Source organism: Pseudophryne corroboree, chromosome 1, assembly GCF_028390025.1.
Source record: "Pseudophryne corroboree isolate aPseCor3 chromosome 1, aPseCor3.hap2, whole genome shotgun sequence".
NCBI lineage: Eukaryota > Metazoa > Chordata > Amphibia > Anura > Myobatrachidae > Pseudophryne > Pseudophryne corroboree.
Window position 1 is genome coordinate 1,136,797,627 of NC_086444.1, and position 23,962 is coordinate 1,136,821,588.

The window sequence follows — 23,962 nt, forward strand, 5'->3', positions numbered from 1 at the left end:
TGCGGTGTGTGACTGAGGAGGGGGGGAGTGATGCGGACGGGCAGAGGAAGCAGGACTACAGCCTAAGAGAGTCAGTCATGCCAAGTCTCCACCAGCAGCAGATCCCAACAGGTTGGAGTGGAACAGCAGCAGCCAGCAGCAGTGACTCCGGTAAGACACATCTGTCTGTCACCACTGTTCTGTCCCTAATACCAATCTCTCCCGTGCCCTGTGTTCTGTCATGTCCCTGTCACCCCTGGCCTTGACCTGCCACCCTTATCCTGGCCCTTTCACCCTTATCCTGGCCCTGTCACCCTTATGCTGGCCCTGCTACTCCTATCCTGGCCCTGTCACCCCTGTGCTTGCCCTGTCAACCCTATACTGACCCTGTCACCCCTGTCCTGGTCCTGCCGCCCCTACACTGATCCTGTCACCCCTATCCTGTCCCTGTCATTTCTGTCCTGGCCCCGTCGCCCGTGTCCTGGCCCCGTCACCCCTGTCCTGGCCCCGTCACCCCTGTTCTGACCCTGTCACCCCTGTCCTGGCCCAGTCAACCTTGTTCTGACCCTGTCACCCCTGACCTGGCCCTGTTACTGCATACCCTCCAACTACCTTTTTGGCAGGTACAGTACCCGCAGCACCTCCAGACCTCTCCCCAATGCACCACACTTCCGCACCTTCCCCTCCACCACATGCGGCACTCCACCCCTCCCCAACATGCTGTGCCTCCAGACCCCCTACACCACCCGTGGCTCCCACTCCTCCGCCCCTTCACCACCCCCAGCAATCTCCAGGCCCCCTCCACCATTCACCCCCCTTATATGTCTCCCCCACACCTGCCCCCCTCCACCCGCAGCATCTGTAGACACCCTCCTCCATCCGCGGTCCCCCCCTCACCCACCAATGGCACCCCCGCACCTGCCCCTCCACCACCTGCAGCACCTCCGGACCTCCTTCCCCATCCGCCGCAACACCCGTACCTGCCCCTCCCCTACCCATGGCGCCTGCGAACCCCTACCCCACCAGCGGCACTAACGCCCCTTCCCATCCCACAGCACCTCCGGAACCCTTCACCCATCTGCAACATCCCCACACGTGCCCCTCCCCCACCCATGGCACCCCTGCCCCTCCCCCACCTGCAGTGCCTCCGGACCCCTCCCCCATCTGCATCCCCCACTCCTCTGCCCCTCCCCCACCCGCAGCACCTCCCAACCCTTCCCCATCCGGGCCCTACCCCCACTTCCGCCCCCCCTCCATCCGCAGCATCTACAGACACCATCCGCAGTACCCCCCGCACCCGCTACATTCTGTACATTGTGGCCTGCAGGTGCTGTTCACGCCGTCGCAAGGGGCTGCGCCTCCTTCACCATCGCACACCCTTTCATTGTGCAATATTTAACCACTAACAAAGGAATGCGGGTGATACTCCATATAACACAAATATTGAACCCCAGAAAGGCATGCAAGGGTTAAGGGGGCGTAGCCCCTTGCGACAGTGTGAAGAGCGCCCGTAGGGCGCGATGAAGCTCCTAGTTTTATAATATGAGTAACGCAAAGAATATATGTTAGGATTCTATCTATCTATCTATCTATCTATCTATCTATCTATCTATCTATTTCACCTTTATTTATTTATGTATTTATTTGTTTGTTTATATGTGTATCTCACAATTATATATTTATTTATGTAGCTCTTATTAATTTATTTATGTATTTATCTCACATTTATCTATCTATTGTTGCAAATCGTGTAAGAATGCCCCCTGACTCACTCATTTCATTAGGGTGATGGGTAGGATTCAAGATTCAAGGCAATTGTGACGCTGTGCGCAGGACGGAGCCATGATGCCGCAGCCACACCCCCTACGCTTGCCACTTTACTCTTCTCTCTAAGCGGCCAATTGGTGTTGCTGTACATGCACAATCCTCATCGAAGCACAGATAACAGATAACCAATCAACAATTAGCTTTTATCCTTCTAGCACAAGTTAGACAGTGAAAGCGAGTGTCTGGTTGCTGTGTATTAGTGCCACTGTTACACCCGTGTTTGCAGATGAACCCTTGCCAAGTACAAGGTGTGAGAGAAAACAAGATATTTTACTTATGTTAAATGTATAGCTGAAGGACTCTGTATCCGTCACATTCCTTATTTGAAGACAGCAATTAAAACAAAATCCAATTGATTTGCATTAGAGAGATTTAGCGCGCCTTATTAAATTATTACAGGAGCGAAGGAGACGACTGTTAAAGTTTTACTATTACTGTTTGTAGCATTCTTTTTCTTTTCTGTAGTCATATGACAGAGAGGTGTTCTAATTATAGTGTGTGAGATGGTGCTGTGCGCGGATGACTGCAGTCCTCCACCCTCCCTTGTCTATCAAATTAGATAAGTTGTGACAGTTCGCACTGAGAAATCCTCTCTCCTCTCTTCTCCGTCTTCACGTTGTAGGAGACAAGTCTTATTTTAATCCTGGTATTATCATCATCCCTAACCAGTTACTAGCGCAATAAAAGGACCTGTCCCCCCCCCCCCCCCCCCCACCTCCCAACATGCTCCATGCAAAATCCTCAGGAAAATGTTTGAACTTTTTAATTTAGTCTATTTCCAGAATTTCGGCTGATTTTTACTATAATAATATTTTTAAATAGAAGCCAGTTTTTACCCTGTGATGATGATGATGATGATGATGATGATGATGGAAGACAATCAAATAAGGATCTCTCACGGAGGTCTGCCTGGTAGTGACACATCCAGGTGATGGTACAAGGCTGACAGAGAACAGAACTGTCAGGGTGTCTTACCCTTATTGGCTGGAGATTGCTTACTGTCATTTCGTGACAGTTAATTATTTATGTGACATGAATTCCGTGGAACATGGTTATTAATGGAGAAAAAAGAAAAAAAAAAACATCATGGAATACAGAGTAACGTAATATTTTGAGGTAAATTGTGTGCTTTTAATGTGGATGGGTTATCCTCACATAACATTGCAGTGCTGCCAGCCACGATGTTCCGATGGTGATGATCTGATGGTTGAAAAAAAATTATATTTTAAAAATATTGTAAAGAAAAATCATTTTGGATAAGTTTAAATACATGTTCTTATATCTGATTCACCCATAAAAAAACGCTGACAATTTCTGAGCATTTTTTTGTACACAACTAAAAGGGAAAAAAAAAAGACCTAAAATCACACCCTGCACTCATTGGGGGTAATTCCAAGTTGATCGTAGCAGGAATTTAGTTTGCAATTGGGCAAAACCATGTGCACTGCAGGGGAGGCAGATTTAACATGTGCAGGGAGAGTTAGATTTGGGTGTGGTGTGTTCAATCTGCAATCTAATTTGCAGTGTAAAAATAAAGCAGACAGTATTTACCCTGCATAGAAATAAAATAACCCACCCAAATCTAACTCTCTCTGCACATGTTAAATCTGCCTCCCCTGCAGTGCACATGGTTTTGCCCAATTGCTAACTAAATTCCTGCTGCGATCAACTTGGAATTACCCCCATTATTTTTAATACTTACCCTCCGGAGACCTGCGACGCAGCAGCGCTGCAGCAGAAATCACTGGGGAAAAATGGCGCGCTCTAGACTCAGACAGATTCTGCACATGGGCCTCCTCCTCTCTAGAAAGGCCCCTGCTCGGCACCATAGTGAAAATCAGGCCTAGGTTGGTCAGTGCAGGGCTGATCCATTGGCATACCTCCCAACTGTCCCAATTTCAGCGGGACAGTCCCGATATTCGGACACTGTCCCGCTGTCCCTCCCAGGGGGGTGGGTAGGGCCATCTTAACAGCAGTGTTGGTCCCTGGGCACAGCAATGCACTGGACCCCCTACCCATCCTCTAGAGGTAGTGATTTGGGGTGCTATCAGGGGTGGTAGGGGGTGTTCTATCTTCCGCTCACATGTAGGACCTGGAACAGTATTTCTGCTAAATACTCCATTACTGCACAGATGGGGCTAAACTGTAAAAGGGGCCATTGGGCTGAATGAAGAAGCCCTGGTACATGACTTCCAGGGTGGTAGGGAGTGTTTAATACGTAGGGGAGGAGTGGATAGTGGAGTGGGCATAATATTCATCATTTTCCGGGGGTCAGGGCAGCTTGCTTGACTGCAGATATCTCAAGTTCCTGAAAATAGATTTCTTAGCTGGATAAAAAAAACTAGAGAGTCCCACCTTTCAGGAGGTTCTGGGGATTTGGGGATCAGAGTTCAGGAGCCAGAGCAATTCACCAACGAAAATATAAAACTGCATATTAGGCGTGTGGAGCTGGAGCAGGGACCAGCTACTTGAAGGCTGATATCTCTGGTTCTGGGCATAGTAGAGACAAGCTGCCAGTGTCCACCAAAAGAGGAGAGTCCCAGCTTTTGGAGTAAACCATCAGAAAAACTCTAAGTCAGACAGAGCCTGAGATATATGGCTGGGAAGAGCAATTAACAGGCTTGGATGGGGACCACTGCTTTCAAGTCGAATATCTCCGGTTCCCCAGGGCCGATTTTCAAAAATATGGTACCCCTGGAAAGAGGGGACCATCAGCTATCAGCCTATGGCCCTTTTACTCCTGGGGCAAGAGCCCTGTGAGCCCATACGAAAAGACGGCCCTGGGGGTGGGGTGGATGGGGCAGTTGGGAGAACCAGTGATCACCACTGCCATGCTTTGCAAAGGCGACAGAAAAAAAAAAAAAGTTAACCCACTCCCAGATATTATCAGTCCCATAATGAAAGTCATTGGGCCTCTATCTGACTTCGCTGCAAAGTAGGATCTGAGGAAATGAAGAAGATTGGAACTGCTGGTGTGGCAAGTTGTCACTGCGCTCCCAGTCAGGGCCAGCAACAGAAACCTTGGGGCCCGGTACATTGATTTCTCTGGGGGCCCCCCTTAGATTATTGAGATATATATATATATATATATACATATATATCAAAGTTCAACGGAATTTGCTGCACTATATAAGAAACTGTTAATAAAGTAAATATATACAGTATATATATATATATATATATATACACATATATAAATATGTATAGTATGTCTCTCCTTCCTCTCCCACACACACCACAGTCTGTGTCTCCCTCTCTCCTTCCTCCCACACACCCCACCATCTCTCCCAAATGACTCCATGCTGCATTCCTAGCTCCCCCACCCGATCCCAAAGCCCAATCCACTCTTACCCTGGGAAGAGACTCACCTGCGCTGCACTCCCCAGTATCCAGACCCGAACACCACACAGCAGGTACCATTCTTCCCTCACACCACGCCAGAATAGGCTAGCGCAGAGCACAGGAATCCTAGCCAGGGGAGCTGCTGCCATGTCCCGTAACTGCCTGCAACAGAACTGGACCCGGAAGAGCAGGCGCACACTTGTGCCGCACAGTCACTGTGTGTAAGAGGCTCCTGTCACTCTGAGGCTGCGCCCACACTGCCTACAGCTCGCTGCCCTATTTGGACAAGACAGCTCACATCCTTGTTAGGCAATGTGTTGTATCCATGGGGCCCTTCTGATTCTTGGGGCCCGTTACAGGTGTCCTCTTTGACACCCCCCACAATCACCCCCTTCGCTGGCCCTGCTCCCAGTTTAATGAGAAAAGGTCCAAAGTTTTTTTTGTAAGGTGGTTTTTAAATAAACTTTATTTAAAAAAAATCATAAACACAAATAAAACGAATGCACAATGGGAGGGATGTACAGTACTAACCAAGGGCGGTACATTCTGCCAAACATCGCATACATACTAATCGCATATGTACTAGCATATGTGATTAGTATCACAAAGGACAGCTCTTCCGATAAGAGCTGCCCTTTGCATGCGCAGAGGGATGTGGGGGGTTTGCTGGGAGGGATCTTATTGGAACCCTCTCAGGAAGGATGCGAAAAGAAGCCTATAGGCTTCTATAGGGTAACGTCAGCAAAAGCTCCTCAGCCCCAGTGTCCAGAGCTTAGTACATATGGGAAATGCGGCCAAAGCCTAAAAACTGGCTTTTAGTCGCATTTTCCCTTCAGTACATCCTGCCCAATTGATGGACCTACTGTATAACCTCAAATTATATGAAGTGGTGTTTCCTATAATGATTACTAAAGAGAGGTCGGCCTGTACATTAGCAACGCACACTTGTCTTTTTGTCACTATTTAAATAGAGATCCCAGGAGCTCCAGTGAGGTGAATTGAAGCAAGTGCTTGTTCTATTTTAGTAACTGATTAACATGGAACAATCTATGATTTTGTTTTCAATTGGCCCCCTCACAATTATCCTGTAGGAGGAAAGCAAAAGAATGGTTCAATAAAATTAAATGAATTGAAATCAATGGACCAAAAGCAAAAGCAAAAAAACCAAAAACATTTCAGTGGAGAAGTTCTGAGAAATATTTAATTCAGTAAGTGTAGTGTTCACTAAAGGAGCAAATCCCAAAGTAATGTCTTCTTTCTCTGATCCAGCTGCTTTTATACATATTGCTAATATAATGAAAGGATTTGCCCTTATACCTTAACCCTCGATGTGATGGCCTCTTAGACGTCTGGAGTGTAAACTTTAACCACAAGGTACATGCACAACACAAGCAGTAAAAATTCACACTGTTTATTTAATAAATTACAGCGTACTATATAGAAAAGAAACATGGGTGTATACAATATGTGCAAGCATATGATTGGATAAAAAGAAGTAGCATACGACATTACATGCAGGATATTTTAGTAACACACAGAAGTAACAGTTTTGATCTGGTATGTAATTGTCCTTGAAGATAAGACACACACAAGCCTTATATTATATGAACAGACAAAGGCATCTTGTAGAGAGTGCGTACGTGTCTATTCAAACACATAACAATTCATATAGTATGTTTAACCCTTCAATCCCCTCTTAGAATCATGATTGTTATATGACATGATTCTTAAGTGAGGCTCCTTTCTTGTTCCTCCAGTTCTTGAGATATTGGACATAATCGTCGGGTCCCTCACTATCAGAGGAGGTGACAGGACTGGTGGTTATATCATAATACATCAGGGCCTTATCAATGCCTTTGGAGGTAAGTTTCTTTCCACAGGGAATTACACAATAAACTATAATGCCTACAAGAATTAAAGTTACAAGTATGAATATGCTTATTTGCACAATACCCTGGTGGGAAGGTTTTTTAGATTTCTCCCTGTGGTGGTGTTAGATGTATAACAGGTATAGTTTCCAGGATATATGGTTATGGTGCTTCCTGGGTTGGGATTTTTTGACAATATGGGATATTCCCTTTTCCACATTTCGCACTGACTGTCATTTGTTTTGGTGTCATTAAAAAGGCTGAAAAAACAATTTTCCTGTTCTAGGGGTATATTAAGGGGCACTGTACCTAGGTGGGGCCTAGATTTGCCACAGACATAACAGTTGCTTTTATTGTGTTTGTTAGCACTATACTTCATCCATTCCAACCAAAAATTAATGTCAGGGAAACCAGTTTCAATAGCTAGGGTGTCTTCAAAGGTAGGGTTAGTAATAGCCACCATATCTTTAGAAGTGGCAATATGGGGCTTTAAAGGTTTGTTTTGGGGAGCAATTTTAGGCTGGTATTTTGGGTTTTTTATACATATCCCATAAATAAAACCTTTGTCTTGCACTATAGTATCCTGTTTGCCACCCCACAGCTTCCCAGGAATTACAATTAGATCCATAATATCTAATGTCATAGTACCATTCGTCAGTAACACAAATATATACTGTCTCAGACATTCCTGATTTCCTCCTTTGTTGTATATAATATTTGTCATCAGCAATTTTGGGGAACATAAAATAATCAAGGATGTATGTGGCTACGTGTGTATTGGAGGAATTGTACCACAAGGTGGGGACCCCATCTGTTTGTGTGATGTCGACTTCACATATTGTGAGGTGAATGAGGGCCAGTAGGGCTATCGAGATAGTCCCCAGGATAGAGATAGGGGACAGGTTCCTCATCTTCTTCTGTTCTTCTTTCTTCGCTAGGTGGGAGGTCAGGGCTGTCTGCCCCGGTTCGTACCTCACTGGAATCACTTGCTTCCCTCTCTAGGTCTGGTCTAGGAACCTTTTTTTACTCGGGATGCATGGATCCAGGTAGGACTTTCCTCTGTCAGGACTGCTGTTCGGGTAACTGCTACGACCTCTGTCTCTGGACCATAGGTGAAGTCTCCTGGGCTCTTGTTCCTGGGGAGCACCTTCACCACGACTCTGTCTCTGACTTTAAAGGGGTGTGTAGGTTCCTGTGGATTCAAAAGGGTTTTTACAAACAACCTCATGTTCAATTTCATTCAGTTTTGTTATCAGGGACCTGACATACTCTTCTCTGATGAGTTCTAGATCTCCTTCCTGTATTACTAGTGGTTTCTTAGCCCAGGGTGTAGGAAAAGGGTCTACCCATTAGTATTTCAAAGGGTGAGTATCCTAGAGTTTTCTGTGGGGTATTCAAGATGCTGGTGTTTAGCTTTATTAGGGTTGTTCCTGAGGCAAGTGATGCATCTGCTAACATACTGGTCCACAAGTGATTTGGCATTAGTAACATAAAAATCATTGGTTAGTAGGAGGAGTGTTGTGGCTTCACCACGGTGACCAACACCACGGCACTGGGCAATGAGCAAAGGGGCACTGGACTGGGGTATACAGGGTTTCCCCTCTTTGCAGATTAATCCTGATTTAGGATTTTTTCTGCAGAATTGGGTAAGTCCAGTCGGAGAGATCAGCATTAGTCGCAGCAGCTTGAAGTTGAGTGAGCAGATGGACGTTGTCAAGGGAGGGACATGCTCTAGTGAGTGCAATGAGTTCTGCAGCTTGCGCGGACTGATAAGGTATTGGCAGGGTTTCCAACACAGTGTCAGGGAGGGTGACAATGGCATAGCCAGCCCGGTATGTATTGTCATTGGGCCTACTACAGGAGCTGTCAACAAAAACTATGTCTGCGCCTGGTATGGGAACGGGAGACATGTCAAGTCTGGGAGAAGTTTCAGCTTCAATGGAAGCAGCACAGTCATGTAGGTCGGGTGGTTCATCCTCAGGACCTTTCAAGCCTAAAAGGGCATTGAGAATGGGTGCAGGGCCAGAAGAACTAGCAGTGTACTTGATGGTAAGGGTAGGGTTACTCAAAAGGAGTACTTCATATCCACTAAGGCGTTGTGCTGACATGTGCTGTGTGTGCAAGCCTTTAAGTATTGCCAGGACATCATGTGTGGTGTGGAGTACTGTGATGTGGCCTAAAGTGAGGGTAGTGGCCATTTCTGCAACCATTGCACAGGCTGCCAAAGCCCTGAGGCAGGCAGGCAGGCATACCTTGCACAGACACTGGCATGACTTTGGGAAAAAAATGCCACGGGGCGCAACTTCCCTCCATGAAACTGTGTGAGCACCCCCGCCATGGTTTTACAATTGTCCCTTGCATATAGATGGAAAGGTAGTACATAATTGGGGAGGCCAAGTGCCGGACTTTTCATCAACATACATTTTAAACTTTCATATGCAGTTAACATTTCTTGTGACCATTGTACAGTTTTAGGTTTGTCCTTCAGTGTGGCTTGTCTCAAAATGTTATCATAATAAGAGCAATCAGATATCCACTGTCTGCAGTAATTTACCATACCCAGGAAGGACAGTAGTTCCTTCTGGGTAGTTGGGGTGACCAGGCCCAATACAGACTGTATGCGTTGTGGACTGACTTTCCTCTCTCCCTGAGTGAGCACAAAACCTAAGTAATCAACATGCTTTTTACACCATTGCATTTTTATTTTGGACACCTTGTGTCCACATTCACAAAGCCAGTTTAGTAATGAAACACCATCCACTCGGCAGGCCTCCTCAGTTTTACTACAGAGCAGCAGATCATCTGCATACTGTAGCAGGACTGAACCATGGTGAGGTTGCCAGGGCCTCAATGTGGCCTGGAGACAACAGGTGCGTCAATAATCTGCACCAGGTAAGTTGTTTACCCTCAAAAGAAAAGGCAAAAAGTAATTGTGTCTGTGAATCTACAGGTATGCTGAAAAAAAAGGCATTCTTCAAATCAATTACAGAGAAGAACGCAGCATCTGCAGGGATTGCAGAAATGAGTGAGTTTACATCTGGAACAATTGGTGCAATTGGGACAATTAACTGATTGATCGCTCTGAGATTCTGTACAAATCTTATACTGCCATCAGCTTTGGCAACAGGGTTCACAGGAGTACAGTATGGTGATACAATATGTCTGAGAATACCCTGTTGTAAGAATTGCTGTATCACGGGGCGGAGACCTTCTATCTTTTCTGGTGAGAGGGGATACTGCATAGGTCAGAACACAAAACACTGGTTGTTGCACCGCTGTCCACTAAAAAGGGAATTTTACTTCCATTTATAATAAGTGGCAGCAGAGGTGAATCTTTACTATGACGGGAGAGTTGAATAAAGGCTGGGATGCCCTCCTCCGGGCCCCGTCAGTGCGCGGGGTCTTTGGAATCTTCCCTGACTGCGGGGTTGGTTCTGTCTGTCAAAGCGTCCGGAGCTCTGATAGGCATGAGTGGGTGGGGAAATGAGTAAGCTTTCTGAGTTAAGCAAAGGTAAGCCAGCATCATCTGTCCAGCAGTCCTTAAACCTTTTCCAAAACGCAGTAACAGACTATGAAGGTTTCTGTTTACAAGCTACAGCGACAGGCAAAAAAGACTTCCTTCATATGTGTATAGCTGCGTCCTTTGCAAGCTTTGCGCAAATAAGATATACAGCCATCGAGGGTAATGGTGGGCTTGGGACAGTGTTTTACTATTATCTAAACTCTGGGTTATTGGTGCTAGGGATAGAGCTAGTGGACGCACCCTCCAGCAGTGGAGTTGGAGGCGATCCCATTTAGTGTGAAAGGGTTACTGCTGCCAAGAGATTTGTGTCTCTGAGCGCAGGATACATTGGAATGCAAAGGGGGGAGGCGAGAGGGATTTTCAAAGATTTACAGTTCTCTGCAGCTTCGCTTCTGTGCTAAACTGACATTTTTTCTTAAATCTCCATATAGAAAGGGTAATTACTGCCTTCCCGTAGGAATGGGTCCTGTCCTGCTTTCTCTGTCCATCCCGCTAAATTATCCACCCATGGGTTAACTAAGTAATACTCTGAGGTAGAGTTGCGGGCGACATACATCTTGCATGTCTCACCAGGGAGGGGCGGGGAATATGCAGGTTTTTTTTTACTCTGACTAGAGCCCATTGTCAGACAGTAATATAAATCAACAGTACAACTTTAAAGGAAAATATCTAAAATTTACAACTCTACTATACATGCATCAGCTAACCAGTTAATTAGTCATTGACAATATCACAATATTATCTGTATAGTGAGAACATGAAATCTTTTGACGGTACGATACTTACCATTCGTACAAGATGTCAGAAAAATACAGCGTTTTAGACAGGAAGCAAGAAAAGTGTTTGAGTAAAGATATCTGGCAGACGAAAACTTACCAGCCGTCTGGACCAAATATAAGAACTTATCTCACTACAAACATACAAGAATATAGACGATCAAATCGAGGTATAATCTACGTTACGTATAGACCCCAGGTCTATTTTTTTTTAAGTATCCCAGATACTGACGTCTTTGGAGAATTGCGCTTGGACCTCGGGTCCTTTCTCAGACGTATCTTTAAGTCCCAGACATTAAAGATTCTATGGTATCCCTGATACCTGTTTTATGCTTTTACATAAAACTTCGGAATATTAAGTCCCGGACTTAAATATTACCTTGTCACGTGTTCCCGGAACACTGACACGGATTCAGCTTCAGTGTATGACCGCAATCCTGTATGGCAAAGACAGACAATAAATTCTCTATCCTTACCATTCAGGGACGATCACTGAATTCCGGACATAGCCCCCAGCTGAAAGGATTTGCCCTTATACCTTAACCCTCGATGTGATGGCCTCTTAGACGTCTGGAGTGTAAACTTTAACCACAAGGTACATGCACAACACAAGCAGTAAAAATTCACACTGTTTATTTAATAAATTACAGCGTACTATATAGAAAAGAAACATGGGTGTATACAATATGTGCAAGCATATGATTGGATAAAAAGAAGTAGCATACGACATTACATGCAGGATATTTTAGTAACACACAGAAGTAACAGTTTTGATCTGGTATGTAATTGTCCTTGAAGATAAGACACACACAAGCCTTATATTATATGAACAGACAAAGGCATCTTGTAGAGAGTGCGTACGTGTCTATTCAAACACATAACAATTCATATAGCATGTTTAACCCTTCATATAATAAAGATGATAAATGTGCTATACCATTATGAGATACTTAAGGGCCCTACTCACTGGCCGACCCGCCGCAGAGCTGCCCGACGGCGGATACGGCCGACGAGCGACCCGGCGGCGGGGGGGTAGTGACGGGGGGAGTGAAGTTTCTTCACTCCCCCCGTCACGCGGCTGCATTGAAGTGCAGGCAAATATGGACGAGATCGTCCATATTAGCCTGCATGCACAGCCGACGGGAGACCAGCGATGAACGAGCGCGGGGCCGCGCATCGTTCATCGCAGGAGTCTCCACACTGAAAGATATGAACGAGTTGAACGAGATCGTTCATATCTTTCAAAAATTCGGCCAGTGTGTAGGGCCCTTAAGGGGCATATCAAATTAGTAGCAGGGTTGAATAGGTCAGCTTGGACCTATCCAGTGGCGGCTCAAGAGGAGGGGCTGCAGCTCAGTTCATAATTCAAATAGAGGAGCCGCACCAACTGCCAGTGAGTCAGTGTGAAATGACAGTTGGTGGCAGTTGGTGCGGCTCCCCTATTTGAATTTTAAACTGACCTGCAGTCCTACTTCTGGAGCCTCCACTGGTTCTATCTGAATAGGGGGCAGATGTATTAAGCCTGGAGACGGCATAAGGAAGTGATAAACCAGTAATAAGTGCAAGGTGATAAACACACCTGCCAATCAGCTCCTAACTGTTAATTTACATATTGGAGCTGATTGGCTGGTGTGTTTATCACCTTGCACTTATCACTGGTTTAGCACTTCCTTATGCATTCTCCAAGTTAATACATCTGCCTCTAGGTTCTGTATCCACAGGCGTGACAAAAACAGCAGTAAATGCACCCTCTGGGGTTTAACACATACTGTAGGGAAAGTCAGAGACTCCAGCATTTAACGTGGGTTACTGTGTAGGGAAAATGCTGAATAATGCAATAAACACAGCACCTAATTGGATATGTCCCTAAATAGGCAAAAGATGTTCTAGAGCAAAAATAATTGTTAGTCCATAACATTTTGGGGCCGATTCAATTGTTTACTAAGGGCGTATATCGGAGAAACAATTGAATAGCTCTGATAGATGCCCATTGCTAAAGACGCCCAGCAGGGGGCGTGCAGCACAAATAACCCCCCCCCCCCCCTCCTTTATACAACATATTTTATATTATTTCTATTATATCAAATCCATTTGTAGTCCTTGTAGTGTAGTGCACGGTGGTGCTTCAGAGTTTTACCTACATGTGTCTGTTGTTGGATATTCTCCATCTCTACCCTTCCTGTGACCTCTCTTACAAAGTCCTTCATACTCTGTGAAGTCCTCATACTCTGTGGTGTTGGTGTGAGCCCTGATATTGAAACCATTACATGCCTGACAACTAGTGTATAGCTGTGAGTGCCATGTGAGTTGACAACCCCAATAACGCAGTCACCTAGGTGGTGGATTATAATCATTATAATTCCATAATTATTTGCTCTAATTGTCTATTATGTAAATGAGACGACACGATTGTATGTTGTGTTTTTTTCTCCCTTTTATGCTATCCTGAAATGTAAACTCACCTTCAAATAAATAAAACTGGATTAACAGGGGCGTACTTTGTCCTGGATGGTGGCTGAAACATCAGGAGTCAGCCATTATTAAGTCCTCATTCTTTCATCAGAGGAACATAGCCAGAATTGAGCACTTAATTCCCTCAGAAGACCTGCATGTCTTATATGCATTTGTATCATCACGCCTAGACTACTGCAATGCCCTCTACCTTGGTCTCCCAGAAATAGAATTTGGTACAAAACGCAGCTGCCAGGCTGTTAACTAACCACTCCCATTCCAGCTACAGAACACCCATTCTCTACTCCCGTCACTGGCTTCCTGTAGGATGGAGAAATGTTTTCAAGATTGGTGCCGTATATATTTTTAGACTATTGCAAGAAAGAAGTTTCCTTTAGATTCAATGGGGTATATTTACTGAGATTCGTAATTTCCGAAAATAGGTCAAAGTTCAATCACGAATGACATCGACAGTGTAAAACTGCAACTTTTTGAATTGATTACGATGGATTTACTAAGCTGTTGTATTCGTATTTTTCTTGGCTTCCGATGTCGATGTCATTCGTTTTTTTTTACCTATTTTTACGGCAGTGATTAGCAAAACACTGCCGTTTTTTTTTACAATCAATCTCGGCCGGATCTGTGTGATCCGTGCTGGGGTTCTTATTTTTTTTTTTTTTAATTAAACAATGTAAAATCCCAAAAAAAAATGCGTGGGGTCCCCCCTCCTAAGCATAACCAGCCTCGGGCTCTTTGAGCCGATCCTGGTTGCAGAAATATGGGGAAAAAATTGACAGGGGTTCCCCCATATTTAAGCAACCAGCATCGGGCTCTGCGCCTGGTCCTGGTTCCAAAAATACGGGGGACAAAAAGAGTAGGGGTCCCCCGTATTTTTAAAACCAGCACCGGGCTCCACTAGCTGGACAGATAATGCCACAGCCGGGGGTCACTTTTATACAGTGCCCTGCGGCCGTGGCATCAAAAATCCAACTAGTCACCCCTGGCCGGGGTACCCTGGGGGAGTGGGGACCCCTTCAATCAAGGGGTCCCCCCCCCCAGCCACCCAAGGGCCAGGGGTGAAGCCCGAGGCTGTCCCCCCCCATCCAATGGGCTGCGGATGGGGAGGCTGATAGCCATTTGTGATAATGAAAATATATTGTTTTTAGTAGCAGTACTACAAGTCCCAGCAAGCCTCCCCCGCATGCTGGTACTTGGAGAACCACAAGTACCAGCATGCGGCGGAAAAACGGGCCCGCTGGTACCTGTAGTACTACCACTAAAAAAATACCCAAAAAAACACAAGACACACACACCGTGAAAGTATAATTTTATTACATACATACACACATACATACATACTTACCTTATGTTCTCACGCAGGTCGGTCCTCTTCTCCAGTAGAATCCAAGGGCTACCTGTTGAAGAAATTCTACTCACCAGATCCATGGGTCCAGGCTCCTCGGCAAATCCAGGGTTAATCCACGTACTTGAATAAATAAAAAAAAACGGTGTCCCGACCACGAACTGAAAGGGGACCCATGTTTGCACATGGGTCACCTTCCCACGAATGCCAGAAACCCACTTTGACTTCTGTCTAAGTGGGTTTCTTCAGCCAATCAGGGAGTGCCACGTTGTAGCACTCTCCTGATCAGCAGTGTGCTGCTGTCCTCACTGACAGGCAGCACGCGGCAGTGTTACAATGTAGCGCCTATGCGCTACATTGTAACCAATGATGGGAACTTTCTGCCCTGCGGTTGACCTAAAGTGACGTCACCGCTGAGCAGAAAGTTCCCAGCATTGGTTACAATGGAGCGCATAGGCGCTACATTGTAACACTGCCGTGTGCCGCCTGTCAGTGAGGACAGCAGCACACAGCTGATCAGGAGAGTGCTACAACGTGGCACTCCCTGATTGGCTGAAGAAACCCACTTAGACAGAAGTCAAAGTGGGTTTCTGGCATTCGTGGGAAGGTGACCCATGTGCAAACATGGGTCCCCTTTCAGTTCGTGGTCGGGACCCCGTTTTTTTTTATTTATTCAAGTACGTGGATTAACCCTGGATTTGCCGAGGAGCCTGGACCCATGGATCTGGTGAGTAGAATTTCTTCAACAGGTAGCCCTTGGATTCTACTGGAGAAGAGGACCGACCTGCGTGAGAACATAAGGTAAGTATGTATGTATGTGTGTATGTATGTAATAAAATTATACTTTCACGGTGTGTGTGTCTTGTGTTTTTTTGGGTATTTTTTTAGTGGTAGTACTACAGGTACCAGCGGGCCCGTTTTTCCGCCGCATGCTGGTACTTGTGGTTCTCCAAGTACCAGCATGCGGGGGAGGCTTGCTGGGACTTGTAGTACTGCTACTAAAAACAATATCTTTTATTTTACAACAAAGGCTATCAGCCCTCCCATCCGCAGCCCATTGGATGGGGGGGGACAGCCTCGGGCTTCACCCCTGGCCCTTGGGTGGCTGGGGGGGGGGGACCCCTTGATTGAAGGGGTTCCCACTCCCCCAGGGTACCCCGGCCAGGGGTGACTAGTTGGATTTTTGATGCCACGGCCGCAGGGCGCTGTATAAAAGTGACCCCCGGCTGTGGCATTATCTGTCCAGCTAGTGGAGCCCGGTGCTGGTTTTAAAAATACGGGGGACCCCTACTCTTTTTGTCCCCCGTATTTTTGGGACCAGGACCAGGCGCAGAGCCCGATGCTGGTTGCTTAAATATGGGGGAACCCCTGTCATTTTTTTCCCCATATTTCTGCAACCAGGATCGGCTCAAAGAGCCCGAGGCTGGTTATGCTTAGAAGGGGGGACCCCACGCAATTTTTTTGGCAAAAATAAGCACTTTCCCACCCCTTCCCACTGATATACATGCACGGATCTCATGGATCCCTGCATGCATCTCAAATCACGGAAAAAAAAAGCAGGTCTGTTTTTTTTTAGGACTTTTTTACGAGTTGTAATTTTTCACGGCAGTGTTTTGTGTTTTTTTGCTTTGCACTTCTTAGTAAATGACCGAGATTCATATCTAAACAGGCGTAATTTGACCGATGGTGTATTCATTCGTAATTTTTTACCTGAACTAGCAAAAAATTACGAATGCCCTCATCACTGCCGTGATTAGTGTTTAGTAAATGACCGAGATTAACCGAGATGACACTTTGAAGAAAAAACGGCATCTCGGTCAAAATCGGGAGCTTAGTAAATATACCCCAATGTGTGTGCATTCAGGGGTCGAGGCATATTTGGATGTAAGCACATTTGCAGAGAGCATCAGGGGGGGAATTCAATTGCGGGTGAAGGGTGCAAATTGCCGCTTCTTGTGCCCCTCGCACACTCGGCTGAATATGCACAAAAGTACTCGCTACCCTATGGGGGTGGGAGCAGCTTTGTGCAAGTTTGGGCTGTCAAAAAGTGCAGCTGTTCCCGCACTGATTCACCCAGGGGGGTGTCTTCTCCCCCAATTGAATCCCCCCCGCCCACTTTCATATGTGGATTTGCTTGTGTATGCGCAAAAAATGGGCAGTCAAATGGGCAGCAAATCAGGCTCATATGCTACAGGCACAGATGCTATCGGATTACAAAATGCGTACAGTGTGTGAGTATACACATTTATTCCATGCAAATTACACACCAATTTACTTCCAAATCAAATCACTTCCACACCTTTTCACTACATGAAAACTTTTACTAATATGCTTCACTGCTTCAGTAAGCTGTTGCAAGGCGTATTAAGGGAGTCATTCCGAGTTGATCGCACGCTGGCAATTTTCGCAGCGCAGCGATCAGGTTACTACTGTGCATGCGTATGTAGCGCATGTGTATGCAGCGCAATGCGCATGCGCGTCGTACGGGTACAAATAGCATCGTTGCTGGGCAATGCTTCTAGCAATGAATCTATTCGCACGGGTGATCACAAGGAGATTGACAGAAAGAAGGCGTTTATGGGTATCAACTGACTGTTTTCAGGGAGTGGTAGGGAAAACGCAGGCATGTCCAGGCATTTGCAGGGCGGGCGTCTGACGTCAGTTCCGGGACCTGACAGGCTGAAGTGATCGCAGCGGCTGAGTAAGTTCAGACCTTCTCAGAAACTGCACAAAACTTTTTTGTCCCGCTCGGCTGCACATGCGATCGCACACTTGCAAAGCGAAAATACACTCCCCAGTGGGCGGCGAACATGCGTTTGCACGGCTGCAAAAAGTAGCTAGCGAGCGATCAACTCGGAATGAGGGCCTAAGAGAGGAAGGGGCCTTGTGCACCCTCCGTCCCAGGCCCCCTCCTCTCTACTGGTGGCGTGTAAGTAACTACTTTGCATGTGTAAATTTGCTGGGAAAATGGTTACCGCGCCATTTTACCAGTGATCTGTGTAGAGTTTCTGACGTGGGACTCTGGAGAGGTAAGTATTGTAGAATTTGGGTGCAGGGTGTGCTGTGTGGCCCTCTTGGACCCAGGGGCCCCTGTGCTTCACACAGCCTACACCAGTTATAGATATGCCACTGAGCTGTTGGAAAGTTCTCTCACTGCCAATCTAAATCTGTAAAACACTGCATAGTCTATATGGTCCTGTATAAAGCTTTTCATACATATATAAAGATTATGCTTATGTATGCCCACTTCAAACAAGTACCAGGGTAAAGCAAAGTAATAAGAATTTGTTAAAGAAGTAACGTTATCTAGATCTGTCGTTTCTCCTCCTCTTTGGGTTACGGAGAAGTAACAGCTGCAATAATTCTAAGGGACTGTTTTATAGTCCGTTATAACACTGGCTCGTTCCGTAATACAAATGAAACATAAACACACAATGTGTCTGAGAATTCCTGTTAGATGTAGCAGGTGTTGCGTGTTGGGCACGTAGATCTATTCCCCGCGGTGTAAAACGTGTTGCATACATTACATGTCACTTGATAATGTTTCAATTAATGTTAAACTAAATATTCAAAATGTCTGCAGACGGTTGGCTGGGAAGATTAGAAAGGAACATTGTAGTGTATGACGGAGAGCGTCTGCTCTGTGTAAGCTGTGTAGGGCTACGGTGCTCCTGTAACGTGTGTGACATGTGAAATGGAATAGGCCCGGCCATATTTCCTTTCACTGTATGTTATTCTCCCCATTCTTTGCTGGTAACCTGAGTCTTGAGCAAATCCATTTGTAGTCCTTGGGGACGGTGCACGGGTGGTGCTTCAGAGTTTTACCTACACGTGTCTGTTGTTGGATACTCGACATCTTTGCCCTTCATGCGACCTCTCTTATATAGTCCTTGTAGGGATTGTTGTACAAATTTGACTTATTTCTGCAATGCCTGAGAATAAATATAACAACCCTGGTTAAGGTGGGTACTACACCTTTATGACAAGTTTTCTGTAGGTGCCTCTATCTATCTATCTATCTATCTATCTATCTATCTATCTATCTATCTACTTTGGAACAAATAAATGTAAAACATACTGCCCTGTTAATCCAGTTTTCTTAATTGTCAAATTGAGTTCACATTTCAGGACAACGTAAAAGGGAGAAAAACCACAACAAATAATCGTGTAATCCTGTTTACATAATCATACAATGTCCACTATGTGATATGAACAAATAACCATTCAACTATAGAGATTATAATCCACCACCTACAGTAGGTGATTGATGAGAGTTATTGGGGTTGCCCCCCTCAAATATTATTCACAGCTATATGCAATGTCAAGGCTCACGCCAACACCACAGAGTGTGATGACTATTGGAGCTGCCCCCCTTGCCCCCTCCCCCCCTCCCCCCACACACACATACACACACATACACAGAATCCTCACAGCTTCCTGCTGATCCAACTGACAAGGTGAAAATGATCATCTAAGGCAGTGGTTCTCAAACTCGGTCCTCAGGACCCCACACGGTTCACGTTTTCCATGTCACCCAGCAGCTGCACTGTGTATCACAACTGTCACATTTTAAATATCTACAGGTGACCTGCAAAACATGGACCGTGTGGGGTCCTGAGGACCGAGTTTGAGAACCTGTGATCTAAGGCATACGCAGCCGCTGCGGGCCGGGGAGCGATGAGTAGCTCCCGGCCAGCACGCTAAAGCTGCGATGGTCGGTAGCTACTTTGGAAGTGCAAAGGCATCGCCGCTGTGCGATGCCTTTGCACTTCTGCGTGGGATGCCGGCACTGACATGCTGGGCGTACTAGCCCTGTGCTGGGCGTCCACCCGCATGTCAGTGTGAATGATCGTAGCTGTGCTAAATTTAGCACAGCTACGATCATCTCGGAATGAGGGCCAGTATGCGGTGTTGTTTTTGGGAATCCTTCTGCCATCTATCGCTGAACACTTTTCTCCTACGGATGTGAGTTCCACTTGCCTGTTTTATATATTGTATCCCGTTTTTAAATAAAAAAGTTTTTTTTTTACATTTTAACTTTTTTTTCTGGATATATCAATAAAACTGCATTTGAGCACGTAGAAGAGCAAGAAGGTGGTTCTAGAGTCTTTTAAAGTAAATGCTACAGTAGTGCATACCAGTTTGAAATGTGAACTCACCTTCAAATTAAGAAAACTGGATTCATAATAATAATAATAATAATAATAATAATAATAATCATCATTTTATTTATATAGCGCTCTTTCTCCAGCAGGACTCAAGGCGCTTTACAGACATCAAAATCAATGCACATTTGTGGTCATTCCGAGTTGTTCGCTCGCTGCTATTTTTAGCAGAATTGCTAATAGGCTAAAATCCGGCAGTTCTGCGCATGCGTATGCACCGCAGGGCGCACGCGCTAAGCAATTTTACACAAAACTATGCTATTTTACTCACGGGCGAACTAAGCTTTTCAGTCGCTCTGTTGATCGGAGAATGATTGACAGGAATTGGGTGTTTCTGGGTGGTAACTGAGCGTTTTCAGGGAGTGTGCTAAAAAACGCAGGCGTGCCAGCAGAAAACGCAGGAGTGTCTGGAGAAACGGGGGAGTGGCTGGCCGGACGCTGGGCGTGTTTGTGACGTCAATCCAGGAACTAAACGGACTGAGGTGATCGCTATCTAGGAGTAGGTCTGGAGCTACTCAGAAACTGCAAGGAAATACTTAATAGCAGAATTGCTAATCTTTTGTTAGCAATTCTGCTATGCTAAGATACACTCCCAGAGGGCGGCGGCTTTGCGTTTGCATTGCTGCTAAAAGTAGCTAGCGAGCGAACAACTCGGAATGACCACCATAATACAGAAGAATTAAGCAGCGAAAGACAAGCTGCACAGACATAAAAAAAAGAAAACCTAGCATGCACAGTAAGCATAATGCAGGACTGGTGTAGACATTTTGAGTAATAACTTCCACGGGTTGTGTATTCCACCCTCACAGGGTACCAGATGAGGCAGCCATCTTGGACGCACTACGTAGGATTACCCTGGGTGAAATAGTCTACCCCTGGAAGAGATGACATAAAATGAGAGAGATGATTGCAGGATCCTAACACTCAAAATAGGGTCCCAACAAAACTGTCATGTCCATGTATTTTTCATCCCATCCATAAGCGTACCAGATGAGGCAGCCATGTTGGGTGCACTACGAAGGTTACACTATGGAAGGTGAGTCATACAGGGGCCCAATGCATATGTGGGAAAACTGACACGTGTGTAGTTGAATGCTAAGATCCACATGAAGTACACCCTGCCAACAGAGGAACCATCCTAGGCAACCATATGGGTGCACTTCGTAGGTTGCTGCTGGCAGGGTGTGCAATCAGTGGAGGTACACAGTACAGGAATAGCACACTGTGGGGTGCAAGTAAGCTGTAAGAAGAAAAAGAAGAAAAAATAACACATTTGCAGAAACCAGGGGAGTCCTGGATGGTGGCTGACACTTAAACATCAGGTACAGCCACAATCACATCCTCATTCTTTCATCTGAGAAACATAACCAGAATCAAGCACTTAATTCCCTCAGATCTGCTTAAAGTCATACATGCATTTGTATCATCGCACCTAGACTACTGTAATGCCCTCTACCTGGGTCTCCCAGCAAAAGAATTGCACTTCTTGCAGATGGTACAGAATGCAGCTGCCAGGCTGTTAACTTACCAGCCCCGTTCCAGCCACATAACACCCATTCTCTACTCCCTTCACTGGCTGCCTGTAAGACGGCAAATTGTTTTCAAGATTTGCTTACTCACATTCAAAGCCCTACATGACCAGGGCCCAAGGTGCCTGAAGCATCCATTTGCTTACTGTGATCTGTAGATGAAGGACTATCAGCAGGACCTAGAATCTCTCATAATTCATCTGGGGGTTGAACTTTCAGCTTTGTGTCTCTGAGTCAATGGAACTCACTTCCCTGCACAGTACAAGAGGCCTCCACTCTAGAATCCTTCAAATACAGACTAAAGACTTACCTATATACTCAGCATTTCCCTAATGTCTACTGTTTTCTATTTTGTAGTGTAAATGCAAATATAAAGCACTGTAAGTCCTACTGTATTAGGAGAAAAGTGCTATATAAATAATATTATTATTATTATTACTTTTTACATTTATTTGTTCCGTGGTACCATTATACTCAACATAGCTGTGGTTTTTACACACTAATGGGCAAAACCATGTTGCACTGCAGGTGAGGCAGATGTAACATGTGCAGAAAGATTTACAGTAGATTTGGCTGGGTTATATTATTTCTGTGCAGGGTAAATACTGGCTGCTTTATTTTTACACTGCAATTTAGATTTCAGTTTGAACACGCCCCACCCAAATCTAACTCTCTCTGCACATGTTACATCGGCCCCACCTGCAGTGCAGCATGGTTTTGCCCAATAGTGTGCTTTTTTGGTTTGCTAACAAACCTGAATAATGCCCTTGATGCTTAGTGTTTTGGTGTAACTCTTCATATTGTTATGTATAGGCTGCATTGGTTTGCCACTGAGGGATACAAACTTTTACATACCATCTACCTATATAATATGTATATATAGCATTCAGGTCTGGAAGTTATCACAGAGCTACACTGGCATAAACAACATTTCAGTACTGTAATGACACTGTCATCAGGATCACCTGAAGAAAGTACCATTAAAGCAATGAAACGTGGATGGGTTATGCCGCTGTTGCAGTCCGATCTCTCACGGGCTTTAGTGCCACGCTTCCGCCTTTCTTGTTTTACTCAGTATTTGAAGGCATCGGGCATAGTCATTCATTTGTTCAATGCATTGCTGAGAAATGTAGGCCTCCCTTTTGTAACAGTCTACCTGGGATTGTCCTGATCAGCATACATTAAGGTGGCTAGTGGGGAATGAGTTCTACAGTTCTTTTGTTGTATTTGGCATTAAGAACAGGCATGGTATAGTTTCATAGTCTGAAATTCCCCTACAGACCCATTTTTCACCGGACAGGTTTTTTTGTATTTTTTTTACTATGACAAAATAGGAGTTTGGTCTGTGGAAGGTATGTGTAAAATTAAATGTCCAGGTTTTCTATTAGAAAAGACACCTTATAAATGGAACTTGTAAAAAATGCTTTCCTATCGACGGGATACCAACTGTACCGTACTGCGGGTATATAAAACTGCTGCGGCTACAGCTAGCAAGATGTCTAATGGTGATTGGCAGCAAATTATGCATTATAGCAAGTGGGGGCCAATCGCTACATTTGGTCCTGGAAGTACTGCAAACTTGTCTTTCATCCTCCTGGTCAAAAAATCCATTTCATATATATGGCCCTCCGATAGGAGGCGTATCAGATATTAAACTGACAGGAACAAATACAGGTTGAGTATCCCTTATCCAAAATGCTTGGGACCAGAGGTATTTTGGATATCGTATTTTTCCGTATTTTGGAATAATTGCATACCATAATGAGATATCATGGTGATGGGACCCAAGTCTAAGCACAGAATGCATTTATGTGTCATATACACCTTATACACACACAGCCTGAAGGTCATTTTATCCAATATTTTTTATAACTTTGTGCATTAAACAAAGTGTGTGTACATTCACACAATTCATTTATGTTTCATATACACCTTATACACACAGCCTGAAGGTCATTTAATACAATATTTTTAATAACTTTGTGTTTTTTGAACAAAGTTTGAGTACATTGAGCCACAGAAAACAAAGATTTCACTGTGTCACTCTCACTCAAAAAAGTCTGTATTTCGGAATATTCCGTATTTCGGAATATTTGGATATGGGATACTCAACCTGTAGTACACTTGGGGCTAGATGCA

General features: G+C 45.1%; 1 protein-coding gene across 2 annotated transcripts in view; it reads left to right on the plus strand.

Annotated features, from left to right (window-relative positions):
• The window catches only part of SORCS2 (sortilin related VPS10 domain containing receptor 2), a 1,363,792-nt gene that overhangs the window by 573,165 nt on the left and 766,665 nt on the right, over positions 1-23,962 (plus strand). The gene's annotated exons all lie outside the window — the stretch shown is intronic.